Genomic DNA, 17060 nt, shown 5'->3' with positions numbered 1-17060 from the left:
CTCAGCGGTTAAACTACTGGATTAGTAATCCCTACCACCACCAAGTTGCCACTGTCGGGGCCCCTGAGCAAGGCCCTTAATCCTCAATCACTTTACATTTACATTTGCAGCATTTAGCAGACGCTTTTATCCAAAGCGACTTACACAATGAGCAACTGAGGGTTAAGGGCCTTGCTCAGGGACCCAACAGTGGCAACTTGGTGGTGGTGGGGCTTGAACCAGCAACCTTCTGTTTACTAGTCCAGTACCTTAACCACTGACCTATCACTGGCCCAAACACTTGAATTGTGTTTGCATTTGCTTAATGCCGTAAATGTAAATCTGGACCAGTTTCCTCTCAGGAAAGGGTGACTGTTTAGGGTTTCTTTGTAACCCTGACAAAGCAACAACTGTTCCATGTAGTTTATACTGACAGACTGTTAGTATCAACGTTCTGGAGATCAATATTTGCTTAGTAATGGCTGTCAGTGCTACATTTCAACATGCTTTTATTGTGGTATGCTTGTGTCTCAGCTCTATTTATAGCTAGCGCTATATATATGGGCACAGAGAAGTCACAAACAAGAATGGGAGCAAATGGGGATTTCCTTTATTCCGTATTTGTGCTCTCAAATTCTTAGCAACAATTGTGTGGGTCGTTGAAAGTGGGGCGGTGAGAAGCCATTGTGTGTGTGTGTGTGTGTGTGTGTGAACAGTAGTGTGTACAGGAAGGGACCCTCGGCCCCCGGGGAGTGATTCCATTTCAGAGAGGCTTATGTCTTTCAAGCATGTCTTTGTGTGTCTAATCCTGCAGACCTGCACCCAGCGTTTAGCCCGTCCCTCTCTTTACTCGTCCCCTCTGTTTATCTGTCCCTCTGTCTTTATTGCTCTCTCTCTGTATTCGTCTCTCCGCCCCGCCCCCGTCCCTCCCGCCCCCGTGTCCCCACACCCCTCTCCGCACACGCAGGTACTTCCATTCAGAGGAAGAGGACGACTGAATGAGGGGCCGAATGATGTTAGTGTGTTACTGTGTTGCGATGGGTGGGTGGGCGTTCTGTGCAGGAAGGGTCACCCCCCCCACCCCCACCCCCCGGTGTTTTTGGGGTAGAGTGAAATAATGCTGCCTTTGACTCACCTCAAACTTAGATGTATGTAGGACCTTTGTGAATTTACGTCATTTACGACCTCCGCTCCACTCGAGCGTGTCTGTCCGGACACCAAAACGTCACACGAGAGGCACTATAAAGACAAAACTACTGAATTCATGTGTTTCAGCCACAACAATTACTAACAGGTGTAATAAATCAATTATATACTGATCAGCCATTATATTAAAACCACCTCCTTGTTCCATTTTATCAGCTCCACTTACCATATAGAAGCACTTTGTGGTTCTACAATTACTGACTGGAGTCCATCTGTTTCTCTGCATGCTTTGTTAGCGCCCTTTCATGCTGTTCTTCAATGGTCAGGACCCTCACAGGACCACTACAGAGCAGGTATTATTTGGGTGGTGGATCATTCTCAGCACTGCAGTGACACTGACATGGTGGTGGTGTGTTAGTGTGTGTTGTGCTGGTATGAGTGGATCAGACACAGCAGCGCTGCTGTAGTTTTTAAACACCTCACTGTCACTGCTGGACTGAGAACAGTCCACCAACCAAATATATCCAACTCAAACAGCAGCAATAGATGAGCGATCGTCTCTGACTTTACATCTACAAGGTGGACCAACTAGGTAGGAGTGTCTAATAGATTGGACAGTGAGTGGACCCGTATTTTCAAAACTCCAGCAGCGCTGCTGTGTCTGATCCACTCATACCAGCACAACACACACTAACACACCACCACCATGTCAGTGTCACTGCAGTGCTGAGAATCATCCACCACCTAAATAATACCTGCTCTGTGGTGGTCCTGTGGGGGTCCTGACCATTGAAGAACAGGGTGAAAGCAGGTTAAAAAAGCATGCAGAGAAACAGATGGACTACAGTCAGTAATTGTAGAACTACAAAGTGCTCCTATGTGGTAAGTGGAGCTGATAAAATGGACAGTGAGTGTAGAAACAAGGAGGTGGTTTTAATGTTATGGCTGATCAGTGTATAAAGGAAATTATATGCTTCTAATTTTTCAGCAACAGTTTAGGGAAGGTCCTTGTGTGTTCCAGCATGACTGTGCCCCTGTGTACAAAGCAAGATCTATAAAGACATGAAGAAAAGCTGCACAGAGCCCTGACCTCAGCCCCACTGAACATCCAGGAGATTCACTTGTAATCACACTACTTGCAGGTATCTGATTCTTCTGTTCAGGTGAACCCACTCGATGTGGGTGTGGCTGTGACTGTGGGTGGGCACGGCGGAGCGAGGGGTGGTTTCAGGGTCACATCCATAAACCTTTCATTCCGCCTCTCTCAATTCTCAGTGTTTGAGTCATTATAGATAGAAGAGAAGGTCACCACAGGTCACTGGAGCGCCGGATCGTGGGTTCCGGGCAGGATTCTCAGGGTCTCTAACAGGAAGAGTTAATGATTCATGCAGAATGTGTTTCATTACCTGAGCGCCGTGTTTACAACGTAAACGTCATTGATAAACTAGTGTGTGTTCAGTCCGGGGCGGGAGAGTCTTACAACGCTGCAGGAGAAAGAGCTCAGAATTTAGCAGACGCTTTTATCCAAAGTGACCTACAGTACTGTGACAGTGTATTGTCTGAGCAATTGAGGGTTAAGGGCCTTGCTCAAGGGCCCAACAGTGGCAACCTGGCAGAGGTGGGGCTTGAACCAACAACCTTTCTTACTAGTCCAGTACCTTAACCGCTAGGCTACAACTGCCCAGGTCTAATAAACAGAATTGTTTAAGTTCCTGAAAATGTTTTGATTTATTCACCAATGCAAACACTTTATCCTGGTCAGGGTCACACTGGGTCCAGAGCCTATTCATGAAACACTTGGTACAAGACAGGAATCCCAATGCTGTGTATATATTAATGACTATTCATGCTTATGAGCAGTTATGAACAGTCGTCAATCTTACGACGTGTTTTACAGAGGTATGAGGAAACCAAAGTACCTGGAGTAAGACAAAATTATGTGGACAACCCTTCATATCATTGAGTTTTGAGTCTTCATATCATTGGGTTTCAGTATAATGTGTGTGTGTGTGTGTGTGTGTGTGTGTGTGTTTTACATTTTCAACATTTAGCAGACACCTTTATCCAAAGCGACTTACAATTGAGACTGTATATATTACAAGCAATTGAGGGTTAAGGGCCTTGCTCAAGGGCCCAACAGTGGCAACCTGGCAGTGGTGGGGCTTGAACCAGCGACCTTTTGATTACTAGTTCAGTACCTTAATCGCTAGGCTACAACTGCTCAGGTCTCATAAACAGAATTGTTTATTAGTTCCTAAGGATGTTTTGCCATTCTCACACTTTTGATTCATTCACTTATGCAAACACTTCATCCTGGTCAGGGTCACACTGGGTCCAGAGCCTATCCATAAATCACATGTCCAAAAGCAGGAATATACTCTGGAAAATGTGCTGACCAATTGCAGTGCTTTCTATACTCACCATTTATGCTTGGGGGCAGTTACGAACAGTCAGTCTGGACTCTTGCTTTGTACACAAGAGTGCAGTCATGCTGGAACTGGAAAGGGTGTTCCCTAAACTGTTGATCACTAGGACCTCCAGTGGTCTGCAGAGACTCTGACCTCAACCTCGCTGAACACATTTAGGAAAAATTCGAACGTTTATTGCCAGCCAGATACTGCTCTTTGTGAGATCCTGCTCCTGGTAGGTGAAAAGAAGCGATACATGGCGGCTTGTTACAGCCAAGGTCTTCTGTGATCTGTGGTGGGGTGGCGACAGTGATTTTCTTAACTGCTTATCCAATCAGGGTCGTGCGGTGGGGGGCTTTGCTGGAGCCTATCCCAGCTTTTCAATGGGTGCAAGGCACACAGTAACACCCTGGACAGGGCACCAGTTCATTACAGGACAGACACACATACACACACCCATTCACCTATAGGGCAATTCAGTGTCTCCAATTAACCTGACTGCATGTTTTTTTGGACTGTGGGAGGAAACCCACACAGACAGAAAGTACTTGGATCGCTCCACCTGGGGTACGAACCCAGGACCTCCCTGCCGCGAGGCGACAGTGCTACCCACAGAGCCACCATGCCTTGGCGACAGCTGGATTCTTAAAAAAGGGGGGAAACAATAAAGAATTGATCAAAAAAGAAAGAAATGAAGAAAGAGGAGCAGGGGGAATCCTGGGAAATATGGCACCGGGCTTGGACGCGGTTCAAACCCTGCAGCGATTGAAAGAGCGCCGTTTCTAATTTCCTCCGGCTTTGATGAAGAATTCTCTGAAGACGAGTTCAAAATAAACCAGATTTAATTACCCGTCTGAATTTCTGTCTGCTCGCGTCTCTAATAGGACGTCGCGTCTCTAATAGCGGGCGCTCTTATCACAGAGCAGGTCATGAGATCAAAACCCAAGCACGGCTTCATTTAAAACCATAACTTTATCTTCGCTGGGTTTGAAACGGGTCATCTTGCGACATCCGAGTCGAACTTTGAACACCGCGCCTCAAAACGTGCAACGTTTTTACTTTTTATAGCCGCCTTTTATCTTTTTCCCTTCGTTATACGGGCAGTGACATCAGCAAACGATCAAATTCTTGCATTTTCTCCTAAACTAGCTGCTTGCACTCCTTCCACGCTGACCGAGGAGATGAGTCCTTTTCCACGCTTGCATTCGTTGGGTGCTTCTTTTTACCCACCGGCGACAGATTCCACCGGAGAGCTGTATGTTTACATTTACATTTTCAACATTTAGCAGACGCTTTTATTCAAAGCGACTTACAGTTATGACTGAATACAGTTTGAGCAATTGAGGGTGAGACTTGAACCAGCAACCTTATGATTACTAGTCCAGTATCTTAACCACAGAGCCCATTATGCTGTATTGTGTACGGAGAGTCACGCTATGCTCTCTAAAAATTATCCACCAGTCTACTGGTGCAGACGCACAGAGCTGTACAGTGTACGGTGGGTCACGCTATGCCCCTTGTGTTCTTCCACCACTCGTACCAGCTCCACAACCAGACAGCAGGAGTCACTGTTGCACTGTTTGGCTGCTTCTTTTTACCTACCAGCGACGGATTCCACCAGAGAGCTGTATGTTTACATTTACATTTCCAACATTAAGCAGACGCTTTTATCCAAAGGGACTTACAGTTATGTCTGAATTATGTTATGACAGTTTGAGCAATTGAGGGTTAAGGGCCTTGCTCAGGGGCCCAACAGTAGTGGTCGGGAGCCTTGAACCAGCAACCCTATGATTACTAGTCCATCTTAAACACAGAGCCCATTGTGCTGTATTGTGTACGGAGAGTCACGCTATGCTCTCCAAAAACCGTCCACCAATCCCCACTGGTGCAGAACCACAGAGCTGTACAGCGTACGGCGGGTCACGCTATGCCCCTTGTATTCTTCCACCACTCGTACCAGCTCCACAACCAGACAGCAGGAGTCACTGTTGCAGTGGCAATGAGAAACCCTGTCCAACCTTCCCTTCTTCACGCACGGCCAATTGTGTCTGTTGAGTGTCCGGCCAGGTCACAGCACCACTGAGACTCAAACTTAAAGAGCTCATACTCTCCGCAGTTGTGGGCTAGGGGGTGAGACACCTTGCCCACCTGACCACCCCCCTACATGTATTCTGTTACAACTGAACTCACTGGAAGGTTCATTCATTTTCTTGTTTCCTTATTTTTATTAGCATGTTTCCTTCATCAAATAATTTTTTCGGGTGCTCGGGTGGCACAGCAGTCTAACACAGGTTGGAAGTTGCAAGTTCGAATCTCAGCAGAGCTACCGACCTGGCCGAGCGTCCACTCAGACACAGTTTGCCATTTTTGAGGAAGGGAAGGTTGGACGGTTTCTCTTCCTGCTGGTCCAAGGTCGGGGAAAGGGGGGGGGGTGTGGCACAGAGCTTAGCGTGACTCTCAGTATGCGATACAGATCTGTGTGGGAACCCAACTCCAGCAGGTGATAAGAAGCGGCTGCTGATTGGACACATAATTGGGGGGGGGGTTGATGATCCAACCATTGTTGATCAGATCAGAGGTTGTGCAAAGAGTAGTGTATTCACAATCATCATCATCATCTGTTCTGCTTATCCATTCAGGGTCGCAGTGGCAACATTGCCAGCCAAGAGTCCCAGGCATCTCTCTCCCCTGCAGCTTCTACCAACTCCTCTAGTGGGATCCCCAGACGTTCCCATGCCAGCTGGGAGATGTAATCCCTCCAGCGGGTCCTGGGTCGACCCCGGGGTCTCCTCCCAGTCGGCCGTACCTGGTATACCTCCAAAGGGAGGCGTCCAGGAGGCATCCTTGTCAGGTGTCCGAACCACCTCAACTGGCTCTTCTCCACGTGAAGGAGCAGCGGTTCTACTCCGAGCTCCTCCCATATTGCTGAGCTCCTCGCCCAATCACGGAGAGTATGCCCAGCAACCTGCCGGAGAAAGCTCATTTTGGCCGCTTGTACCCGCGACCTTGTTCTTTCGGTCATTACCCAAAGCTCGTGACAGTAGGTGAGGATAGGGACATAGATCGACCGGTAAATTGAGCGCTTTGCTTTGCGGCTCAGTATTCATAGCCGGGAATTGGAAACGACTAAATTAGGAAAACAATATTTGGTTTCGTCTTTCTATTATTTTTTTATTTATTTATAATTTTTTTTTGCTTTTTTAATTTAGCTTTTTACTTTTTATCATCATTTGTGATTTTCATACTTGTTTATGATTGGTCGTACCAATTTGCATTTATTCATTTCCACTGTGTGCCATCCTGGTCAGGGTTGCTGAATCACGGTTGTTTCAGTACCACCCAAATTCAGAATACAGTCTCAAAGGGTGCCAGTCTATCTCAGAGTATCACACTCATTCTCTTATTCACACCGGGGAAATTTGGAGCAGCCGGTCTACCTGGAGTTCACATAGTAGACCATGTGGACACGAGAACAGCATGTAACACCCCTAACAATCAGTGACCGGGACGAGTATGAAAGAGTATGGACACGTACTCTCTTTTCTTTGTGTGTGTGTGTGTGTGTGTGTGTGTGTGTGTGTGTGTTTGAGGTGGATTCTTGTCCGGACTTGTCTTGTACGTGGTAGGTAGAGGGACGGGTGAATTCTTGCCCTTCAGGATGCTTTTCTTCCCTCAAAACATCTCAGTGCTTAGAAACAGGGGGTGGTCAAAATAATAGAAACACTATAATAATATAATGGGGCGAGTTTTATTCTTCACAAAAACATCTCTGATTCTTATCGGAATGCTTACAAAGAAGTCCTGAATGCTTTGTAGTGGGATATTGGAGCTTAAAATCAGAATCGGGTTTATTTGTCAGGTTTGTTTGTACACGCATGGAATTTGTTTCCGGCTGTTGGCAGTTCTGTACAATATACGGACAGTGTACTAATGTTTACATGCTAAACACAAATGTACATGTATAATGTTTGTTTATTAGGATTTAAACATCATGTTTTACACTTTTGGTTACATTCATGACAGGAACGGTAGTTACTCGTTACACAAGATTAATCAGTTCACACAAGTTTAATGTCAAACAGTCCTGTCAATTTTTGTATCTATAATTCACCTCACTTGCGTGTTTTTGGACTGTGGGAGGAAACCGGAGCTCCCGGAGGAAACCAACACAGAAACGGGGAGAACAGGGGTCCAGGTCCTTTGCTTTTTACACCCTGTGATGTGTGTAGAAGTGCTTATTCCTGTAAGATAATGCATACTGTCAGTATTTGAAAAGTAAAGGGATTTATGCATATATATATATATATATATATACAGTAGACCCTTGAGTTACGAACGATTTACCACACAAACATTTTGGGTTACGAACGATCTGTTTCAAATTAACGTACGAACAAATTTCGGATTACAAACAGAAATTCGTGAAACATGTGACGTCACGAACAAGTTGACTCCAACCGTCTCTCTCTCTCTCTCTCTCTCTCTCTATATATATATATATATATATATATATATATATATATATATATATATACAGTATATATGAGTGAACATTCAGACAGCGAACAGTGTTTTTCTGGTGTTTTCTTTATATTTTGTAAAATTCAATATTAAAATGTCCCCAAAGAATGTGCAGAGGAAGCGTAGTGGTGAGAAAATGAACAAATCTATTACATTTGTTGTTGTATAATTGCTCCTGCCAGTAGGTGTCACTGTTTATCAGACAGAGTGGACAGTGAGTGAGAGAGAAGAAGGAAATCGCTGAGTAAAGTATTTCTTTCGTGCAATTACACCTACAAAATACAACAGTATTGAAATAAAGAAGGAAATAATAGAGAAATATGAGAGTTATTGTTGTTTCTGGTAGATACATTTTATTAAAAAAAAGAAGGAAATGTATTATGGTGTATGGTACAGCACACGTACTGTACTGAAATGTGATGTGTGTTTATGTACAGTACTACTGTGTATTGTTGTTTATTATTGTTTATTACAGGAATGTCTATTCTATTATTTAATATTTAAGGAAAAATATAATTGTATTTATAACAAAAAAGAGCATTTAAGACATTAGAAAGGTTAGGGGTAAGGGGGGTTTGGGAGGTCTGGCACGGATTAATTCTATTTACATTATTTCTTATGGGAAAAATAGGTTTAACTAATGAACACTGACTTAAGAACAGCCCTTCAGAACCAATTACATTCGTAAGTCAAGGGTCTACTGTATATACAATTTTTATTACTCAGGGGTCCAGGTCCTTTTGTTCCTTACACCCTGTAATGTGACTTAAAACTTAATATGAAGAATTCGTTGTGGGTACCAGATCATAGAGGTGCTCATTTAGGTCTGTGCTTCTTTTAATAATAATAATAATAAATTTTATTTATAGGCGCCTTTCAGGACTCTCAAGGTCACCGTACATAAAAGAATAAACATACAAACAGCATAAAACAGCAATAAAACAGGGAAAGAATTTTAAAAATATATATAGTCAAGAGAACAAGCTAAAGACTGTATGCTGTCCTAAACAAGTAAGTTTTGAGGCGTGATTTAAAAATGTCTAGAGAGTCAATATTACGAATGTCTGGTGGGAGGGAGTTCCAGAGACGGGGAGCCGAACGGCTAAAAGCTCTAGACCCCATGGTAGTCAGACGGGCTGGAGGGACAATAAGACTAATGGATAAGGAAGATCTAAGGGTCCGGCTGGGTCTATTTATATGAAGGAGCTTGGTGAGATATGGAGGAGCAAGATGATGGATAGCCTTAAAAGTGAGCAGTATAAGTTTATAGTCAATGCGAAATTTAACAGGGAGCCAGTGGAGCTGTTGAAGAACGGGGGTGATGTGATGAATGGATGGGGTTCTAGAAATGACACGGGCAGCAGCATTCTGAACTAGTTGTAGCTTATGGAGGGACTTGAGGGGGAGACCAAACAGAAGAGAATTGCAATAGTCCAAACGGGATGTGACCAGGGAGTGGACCAGAATGGCAGTATTGTCAGGAGTGAGGGAAGGACGGAGACGGTTAATATGACGAATATAAAAGTATGCAGACCGAGTGATGTTATTTATGTGAGTTTGGAAAGACAAAGTGCTATCAAGGACGACACCCAGACTCTTTACCTGAAGGGAGGGGGAAACAAGAGTGTTGTCAATGGAAATTGAGAAACTGTCTACTTTAGCAAGGACAGATTTAGAACCAATGAGAAGAACCTCTGTTTTATCACTATTGAGTTTGAGAAAATTAGAGGAAAACCAAGACTTGACTTCCTGTAAGCAATTGCAGAGGGAGGAGGGAGGGAGGGTAGAAGTAGGTTTGCTAGAAAGGTAGAGCTGGGTGTCGTCTGCATAACAATGAAACTGGATATTATACTTATGGAAAATATGACCTAAAGGAAGAAGGTAAATGATGAAAAGAATAGGACCTAGAACCGAACCTTGAGGAACACCAGTAGTGAGGGGAGATGGTTGGGATGTAAATGTCTTTAATTGAATAAACTGAGTGCGATCAGAGAGATATGAGGTGAACCAGTCCAGAGGTATGTTGGAAAAACCAATGGCTGATAGTCTATGGAGGAGAATAGAATGGGAGATGGTATCAAATGCTGCACTCAGATCAAGGAGAATGAGTATGGATAAAAAACCTGAGTCTGCTGCAGTCAAAAGGTCATTTGTTATTTTGAGGAGAGCTGTTTCTGTACTATGATAGGGACGAAAACCAGATTGAAACTGCTCATAAAGGTGATTATTGGAGAGGTGAGAATGTACCTGAGAAGCAACTGTCTTTTCAAGGATTTTTGAAAGAAAAGGCAGATTAGAGATGGGACGAAGGTTATTGAAGTTGTTAGGATCTAGACCGGGTTTCTTTAAAATAGGGGTGACTGAGGCAGACTTTAATGACAAAGGGACAGATCCAGAGGTGAGGGAGGAGTGAATAATGGCAGTTATCAGAGGCAATATAGCAGGTAAACTTGCTTTGACCAGGGGTGTTGGGAAAGGATCAAGTTGAGAAGTGGAAGATTTTGATTTCTGGATGAGATTAGATATATCAGAGATAGTGGGAAGGTGAAAAGTAGTAAATGGATGAATAAGAGGGACCGACACTGGGGAAAATACGGTACAAGAAGTAACAGGAAGCAATTGCTGGTGTATCAGATCTATTTTAGTATTGAAAAATGACATTAACAAATTGCAATGATCGACAGAATAGAAGTGTGAAGGTAAAGAGTCAGGTGGGCGAAGAGTGGAAGTGACCAGAGAAAACAGGGCCCGTGTGTTTCCATCACCAGCTCTAATTAATTGGGAATAGTACTGGGATTTTGCTGTGTGAAGATTATCTTTATATAGAAGAAGATGGTTATGATATAGCTCCTTGTGTATTATAAGGCCAGTTTTCCTAAAGAGACGTTCCAGCTGGCGTCCTGTAGTTTTAAGCTGACGTAGATGGGGTAAAAACCAAGGAGCTGAATGGGTGAAAGAAACAGTCCGGGTTTTTAATGGAGCAAGTGAGTCCAGTAGAGAATGAAGTCCAGTGTTATAGTGACAAACCAAATCATCAGTAGTGGCTGAAAGACTAAGGTTAGGAAAACTGTCAATACCTGATAAAAGAGAAGTTAGATTAATATTTTTAATATTACGATATGTAATGTCACGTAGTGGTCTACTTTTAGATAGAATCATATTGATATTGAATGAAATTAACAAGTGATCAGAGACAGGGAGATCAGTGGCAGTACAGTTGCGGGGAGTTACACCAGAACAGCAGACTAAATCCAAGGTATGTCCTTTAGAGTGTGTTGGAAAGTTGATATGTTGTTGAAATCCAAAACTGTCCAAGCAAGATATAAAATCCTTAGTAGTAATGTGATTAACACTGTCCATATGTATGTTAAAATCACCAAGCACAATGATGTTAGGAAAATGTAAACAGAGCAATGTGAGAAATGCTGAAAAGTCATTTATAAAATCCTTATTGGGCTTGGGAGAACGATAAATAGTAGCCAGAACAGTAGGTTTTGGTCCATACAACTGTATGGCTGCTACTTCAAATGTATGGTAGACAGGTAGAGTGAGAGTGGAGGCTTTCAACTGCTCACGGTAAAGTATCGCGAGACCTCCTCCACGACCAGTGACACGCGGCTGACAGATGTAAACAAACCCAGTCGGCGTTAGCTCGTTCAGCTGGGCGAAGTCACCGGATTGTTGCCACGTCTCTGTAAGACAAAGAAAGTCAAACTTACGGTCGAGGAGGATGTCCCGGAGAAGAAGGCTTTTACCCGTGAGAGACCGAGTGTTGAAAAGCCCGACATTAACTACACAACGGTCCGAGGATGCAATGATGTTAGCCGACCTGGCTACTCTGACTAAGACAGCACAGTCCACTTTCCTGCCAGAATTTCTCCGAGAGCGACGAGTTTTAGACCAGATGGTGTTTATGGTAGTCGAGTCATCAATGTGGAAATTCCGTCGGGACCCACGATGGATGTATCTGCGCTGAAAAGGCCGAGCAATGTCCGGGTGAATGTGGAGTACCGGTGGCATATAGGGCAGGTGGAACCGCAGCTTAAGAAGTTCAGCAGCCGAGTACTGGTGTAAGGTTGCCGATGGTTGAAAAACTATGGACAATACAGCCCAAACAAGGACAAACCTTACAACTGAGTCATTATTCCACATGGTGACAAAATAGAGTTAGGAAGCAGCAGGTAGCGTCTGAGAGCAGAGTGATTCACATACAGGTAAGCCAGTTAAAACACACTGAATACACAGAGTTAATTCGTTCTGGTAGAGGACTGGGTTGGAGTCCAAGATCTCAGAAATCACAAGCTCATAACGAACAAAAATCATAAATAATAATAAAAAATAAAATAAATAAATAACCGGGGAGCAGCGGCAGCTACACGCGCCAGCGTACACTCGAACCGGAAGTGTGTGGGGTGTGTGAACTTTTGGGGTGTTGGGCAGTGATCCTTTAAACAGGCGTCGGTCCATTTTAGCATAACCTCTTTGCTGGTGTCATTTGTAGTTATGGTTTTCAAAACCACTATTTAACACTATAGGAAATTTGTTAGTTGTGTCATGTTGCTCAGATATTTTAACATTACAAAGTGCTTATTATAATTTATTGCCAAAAGTATGTAGACATTATGATGAAGCTCAGGTGTTAAACATTAATTTAGTAAAAGTATGTCTGTCTTGCTTTTAAGGTAACAGTTTAGGGAGAACTCTGTCAGATCTTTAACAGTGGACAGGGAACTGCTTTGTGAACCATGTCAGGAACCACTAACTTTAACCGTAGCTCCGCTCCAGGTCCAGCTTTTTAAAAACAGTCACGTAGCAGCAGTCCAGAGAGTCCAGAGACCCACAACAAGATCTGCGATGAACTCGAGCTCTGTGAGAAGTCCAGGCCCTTCAGGAGCTTTGTGGTATATTTTACTGCTGGTTTGATTTTATAGGAAACTCGGTCTGAATCAAATGCGACAATTAGGACTCAGACCAGGGACTGCGTGTCATTTATTAGGCAATCTGGACTCTGCAGGTACCAGCCCGTCTCCCTCAGTCACAAACCCACTCGAGCAACAACAAGAATCTCATTCATATTCATTCGCTGCCCTGATGACCGCATGCAAAGCACTCATCTCAGATATGCCATATTTTATTCTTCTGCTGTGCCATGTTGCCTCTTTCCAGCGGTTTGTTAGACCGAACACACACACACACACACACACTGGCACAGCGAGACGATTTGCGATTAAAAGGCGTCTCTATCTCAGGAGGGCCTCACGCTGAGACCGTGGCACTGTTGAAGAATAATTGCCTCCCCGAGTTATCATACACATCAGTGACGGCCACCTATTGGGTTTTAATGAGCAGGAAAATGTATTTTTGGCCCACTGGGATTTTTATTTCTTTCTTGTGAGCCCTAAAATCCTGTACGGATCAGAGGCTCTGTGCTTAATAAATGTAGTGTACTGAATCATCACCGCTGAGGTTGCCAAATCACCGTAACCCGAATCCCTGATGATTTGTTGGGGGGGGGGCGCTCGTCATTAAAAGAGTAAAAATGTTTTGTTTTTGTCACTGAGGTTATTTCAGAAACTTTATTCTTAATGAGGGGTGTCTTATTAAACAAAACGATCGCCTGGTGTGCACCCGAACGTACATCAACGAGACAAACGTTACCTGTGGAGGGTTTCTGGTAGTAACCAATGACTCGGGTTTCTTTGCTGGGCAGCTGGGGTTACTGTCTGGTACATGCTGTTAAGTATTTGAACAGTAAAGGGAAAAAAATTAATATATAAACTGATCAGCCATAACATTAAAACCACCTCCTTCTTTCTACGCTCACTGTCCATTTTATCAGCTCCACTTACCATATAGAAGCACTTTGTAGTTCTACAATTACTGACTGTAGTCCATCTGTTTCTCTGCATGCTTTGTTAGCCCCCTTTCATGCTGTTCCTTAATGGTCAGGACCCCCACAGGACCACCACAGAGCAGGTATTATTTAGGTGGTGGATCATTCTCAGCACTGCAGTGACACTGACATGGTGGTGGTGTGTTAGTGTGTGTTGTGCTGGTATGAGTGGAGTTTTTAAACACCTCACTGTCACTGCTGGACTGAGAATAGTCCACCAACCAAACTTATCCAGCCAGCAGCGTCCTGTGACAACTGATGAAGGTCTAGAAGATGACCGACTCAAACAGCAGCAATAGATGAGCGATCGTCTCTGACTTTACATCTACAAGGTGGACCAACTAGGTAGGAGTGTCTAATAGAGAGGACAGTGAGTGGACACGGTATTTAAAAACTCCAGCAGTGCTGCTGGGGGGGGGGGCGCTGAATTGGTGTGTGTATATGTGTGTATATATGTGTATGCCCTGTGATGGACTGGCGCCCCATCCAGGATGTTACTGTTTGCCTTGCGCCCATTGAAAAGCTGGTATAGGTTCCAGCACCCTCCAGCACGACCCTAATTGGATAAGCGGTTACGTGAGTGAGTGTTTTACCATCACTTTATCCTAGATACATTTTCAGCTTACAGTACTGTGACAGTATACAATCTAAGCAATTAAGGGTTAAGGGCCTTGCTCAAGGGCCCAACAGTGGCAACCTTTTGATTACTAGTCCAGTACCTTAACCACTAAGCTACAACTGCCCTATTTACAGTTGCGTACAATTGGGTACAATTTACTGAGCGGACAGGTCGCCAATCCATCACAGGGCAAACACACTCATATACACACTTAGGGCCAGTTTACCCATGTCTTTGTACTGTGGGAGGTAACCGGAGCTCCCGGAGGAAACCCACGCAGACACAGGGAGAACATGCAAACTCCACACAGAAAGGACCTGAAATGCTTAACCTTGAGATTGAACCCAGGACCTTCTTGCTGTGAGGCGACAGTGATACCCACCGAGCCACCGTGCCACCCATATTAAATAATGATAATATCCAGGCCCAAATCTGTTCTGTTTATGCCTCTGACTAATAAAGGAATGTTTGTTAGGAGAGTATAATGGTGTTTTTGTGGTTATTTGAAGTATAATCTGATATATGTTGGTAAATGTGACAGTTATCTGCTCTGACTAGTCGAGCTCATCAGAAAGCTGTACAGTGTGGGATTAGTTCTGCAGGATCCGAGGGTTTTAACCCAATTATATTCCGCTTTAATTGCTGCAAGTTTAATTTGCGTCCTGTCGGAGTCGTTTTGCTGCTACGCATTAATCGTGGCGGGAGCGGCTATTTTCCAGACGGATCTGTTAGGACGTTGACGTCGGAGGCGGGACGTTAACGAGATGACTGATGTGACGGCTGATGAGTGGCGTCGGCTTCCGATCGCACCCCGCCCATTTCTGCGCGTTTAGGAAAACGATACAGACGTTTTCAGAAGAAAACAGTGTGTTGTGAGACCTTAAACTGTCAACCTGTCGAATTATCTTCAAATTACGGGAAGTTCACTGAATTTAAATAGAAATGAGCGCTCGAGTAGAAAAGTGCTGATTTTCTCTTGCGCACTTGTTCTCGTGCTGGTGGAGAAAGTGAAGCAGCCGAACGCTTGATGTCGGGTTGAAACTGAGTTTCCGAAGGCGTGTTGTTATTTTCCAGGGCACGAGGAGTCGAGGGTGTTCGGTTCATCGTGGTGCGTTATTATTTTCCGCCCACTGCTGTATTGTTTTGTGTTTGTATTGCATTTACAGAGCTATAACTCCATCATCCAGGGTTAGAGATGTTCTTCATACAGGCTAACTCAGAGGTTCTTTATTGTTTATGGTCAGTGACCATGTTTTAAAGGCTTAAAATGTTTACGAGCCCATAACAGTCTCTCTTTTTACCTCACTGGCTTCTTTTCCATTGAATTCCAGGCTAAAAACGGTAATTATTTCAACGTAGATACGAGGGTTATTCAAAAAGTTTCCTCACTTTTTTGAACTCTTTATTAAGAATCTCAAAAACAAATGACGTCACTTCTCTACACAATTGCCTTCCGATGCATTTTTCCAGCCTCATACCAACTTTTTAATGCCATCAGGTTGAGCGCGTAGCCACTAATGCGCCGCTGCTTTCACATCATCATCACATGACGATCTTCTTCCCCTTAAAGCTTCTCTGAGTGTCCAAAAAGGTGGAAATCAGATGGAGCTAAATCCGGATTATAAGCGTCTCTCAGACACGACCGATTACTCCTCCTCCTACTATATCCTCACCGCTTATAACCAAGACATAAAAGTGAGGAAACTTTTTGAAGATCCCTTGTATTTATACCCAGAACTCGATCTGAACACTTTGTACAATTTCCTGCAACCCCATCTGCACCTGATGCTGGAGGTTTGTGTGACTTCAGGTTTAGGTCTTGTGATTGTGAGAGAAAAAGGTCCGGTCCGAATGCGACTGGGCGGAGGACAGTGGCTGACAATGATAATGTTGGACATCCTATTTCACATCATGAGCATAGGGCTGCCATGATTGGTCGACCTAGTCGATGACGTTGATGCATTTTGTCAATATTTTAAATTGATGCATCATTTTTAAAACTATGTTTTTAATTTCTTCAGTGTTTCCATTCATATAAGCGTTCATATGATTCCCTCAGCACTACTTGCTGCGTGTATGACCTCAGTCGTATTTGGTCCAGTTAGCGGTTGGCGGCATTAAGCGCAGTCTTATAAAATGCCGTCTGCAGCAGTCAGAGGCCGATTGAAGAGCTTTCAAAAAAAAAGCTAAAAGTTTTCCAAGACCCAAATCATCAAAAGTTTGGTGATACTTAAAACTGGCACAAAACTAAAAGGTGGTTTGTACACTGTGCAAAGCTTTGATGGTACCACAGCAGCACCAGCGCAATATTGCACGTCTATATTGTTTCATTAAGCTTCTTAATCACAGAGATCTTGGAATATCGTATTTCTTAGCGAGTTCAGTTAGACTGCCGCACACTTTTGCTGCGTTGGGCTCGCAATTTTTGAGGTTGCCGCGGCGCTCAAAGCGCAAAAAACTTCTCATGTGAATCGCTGAGAATGTGAAATAAGTG

The 17060-nt window shown here is 43.9% G+C and overlaps 1 protein-coding gene across 9 annotated transcripts in view; it reads left to right on the top strand.

Moving 5' to 3' along the window:
* Nucleotides 1-17060, top strand: part of ptprfa (protein tyrosine phosphatase receptor type Fa) — a 266847-nt gene that overhangs the window by 53539 nt on the left and 196248 nt on the right. The window contains exon 1 of one of the 9 annotated variants that reach the window (XM_062997294.1): nucleotides 12180-12268. The exons of the other annotated variants lie outside the window; for them this stretch is intronic. The gene's annotated coding sequence lies outside the window, so the exon portion shown is untranslated. Of the gene's footprint in view, nucleotides 1-12179; nucleotides 12269-17060 lie in introns of those variants that run through there. 9 annotated transcript variants of the gene reach the window in all.

This window comes from Trichomycterus rosablanca, chromosome 6 (assembly GCF_030014385.1).
Source record: "Trichomycterus rosablanca isolate fTriRos1 chromosome 6, fTriRos1.hap1, whole genome shotgun sequence".
Classification (NCBI taxonomy): Eukaryota; Metazoa; Chordata; class Actinopteri; order Siluriformes; family Trichomycteridae; genus Trichomycterus; species Trichomycterus rosablanca.
Note: the sequence above shows the minus strand (reverse complement) of the source record. Positions and strands in the feature narration are given on the sequence as shown.